Source organism: Empidonax traillii, unplaced genomic scaffold (assembly GCF_003031625.1).
Source record: "Empidonax traillii isolate 1590-97213 ecotype Southwest subspecies unplaced genomic scaffold, ASM303162v1 scaffold2154:size52461, whole genome shotgun sequence".
NCBI lineage: Eukaryota > Metazoa > Chordata > Aves > Passeriformes > Tyrannidae > Empidonax > Empidonax traillii.
In genome coordinates, this window is record NW_020957347.1 from 1 (window position 1) to 2,024 (window position 2,024).

Below are 2,024 nucleotides of genomic sequence, written 5' to 3' on the forward strand. Positions count from 1 at the left end.
CCACGCGGGACCACCCCCGATGTCCCCCCATCCTCCCCCCGTGTTCCCCCATCCAGTGCCGGTGTCCCCCATGTGGCACAGACCGAGTGTTGGGGGCTGTCCTGGAGGGGACACACCCCATCAGCCCCCGTGCGTGTCCCCCATTCACTCCCCCGTGCTGCCCTATGTCATCCCATCCACCTCCCGTGTCCCCCTGTCCGTCCCCCGTGTCAGGTCCCCATGCCCTCCTGAGTCCCCCCGTGCCCCTCTGCCAGACCCCACGTCTCCCTGTGCCCCCTATCCCACGTCCCCCGTGTCCCCCCGTACGTCGCAGGGGTGCTGGCGGTGCCCATCGGCCTCGGGACAGAGGGGGCTGAGGCGCCAGGAGTCCCCGAAGATCTCGGGGGTCGCCTCGAGAGCCCCCTCCCGGCTCCCAAAATCGTTCTCGGCGTCGCCGTCGAAGTTCCCGCAGAGCCCGGCCAGGCGCCCGCGGAGCCGCGGGGACACGCGCACGTACACGCGGGTCCCTGGGGGGCACCGCGGAGGGGCGGGGTCCCCGTGTCACCCGCGGCACCAGGGACCTTCCCCGTGGCACAGGGGATCTGCCATGGTGACCCCTCCACGGCACCACCAGCATCAGGGAACCCCCCATGCCCTGCCCCGTACTGGGCCCCCCCCTGCACCCCACCCGGGTCTCACCTCTGTTCCGGAGCCCCTCCACTCCGGTGCCACCCCTGTGCCCCTGGGGGGGGGTCCCACCCCTCTCACAGAACCCCCAAGTCCAATGGCCTCCCCATGGTCCCCCCCCGTGGCCCCCCAGGGTCTCGCCTCTGCCCCACAGCACGGTCACCTCCATGGCCCCCCCACGGCCCCCCAGACCACCCCGTGGCCCCCCGGGGGTCTCACCTCCGTCCCACAGCACGGCCACGCCCAGGCGCGTCAGGAGCAGCAGGAAGAGCCCCGCGCGCTGCAGCGCCAGCCCCGACCCCCCAAACACCTTGGGGGGTCGCACGGCCACCCCGTTCACTGTCACCTCCCGCCCTGCCAGGCCGGCACCGACGGTCACCCCCACGCGTTCCTCACGGTCCCCCACATTCCACCGTGTCCCCCCGTGTCCCCTCATGTCCCCCCACGTGCCCCACCCTGCCGTGACAAGGTTGGGATGTCACTGGGGGTAACCCTGCCACGTCCCCGTGTCCCCTATGGCCCCCCATGGTCCCCCTCGTGTCCCCCGTGTCTCTCCATGTCTCCATCCCCTTGCAGCCCCCCCCCTCCCACGGGCAAGACAGGATGTCACCGTGGGGGACCCACACATGTCCCCGTGTCCTTCCCATGCGTCCCCCTCTCCCCCCTCAGCCTCAGCATGTGCACCACGGTGTTCCTCATGTCCCCCTCTGTCCCCCATGTCCCCCCACGTCCCCGTGTCCCCCCTGTCCCCTCACCCCTCAGCATGTGCACCACGGTGTTCCCCATCACCACCACCACGGACTTGGTGCAGGTGACGCCGGTGGCCCCGCAGGGGACGTTCTCGACGGTGACAGCGAAGAGCCCGGTGGCCTCGCGGGCCAGCAGGTACTCGCAGTCCCCCGCGAAGGTGAAGGCGCGGCCATCGAAGGTGACATAGTGTGGGTCCCCGGTGGCCACGCACGTCCCCGCGCACTCCTCCCGCCCGCAGTGCCACCGCTGCCGCCGGCACACGCTGCGGGACAGGCTCGGTGCCACCGCGGGGTCACCGGGGGCGGGGGCGGGGGGCTGGGGGGGTCACCGGGGACTTGCAGGGCGCTGGGGGTGTCCCTGAGGGGCTAGTAAGGGTCTGAGGGTGTCCCCATGAGGGTCGGAGGGGTAGAGGGGGAGGCTGGTAGAGGTTTGGGGATGTCCCCGCCGGGGCTGGAAGAGGCCCGGGGGTGTCCCTGAGGGTTGGAGGGGTCTGGGGGTGTCCCTGGGGTTTGGTAGGGGTCTGCGGGTGTCACCAGGGGGCTGGCGGGGGTACGGGCTGGTCTGGGGGTGTCCGGGGGTCCCACCAGGTGTTGCAGTCATGGGCGATG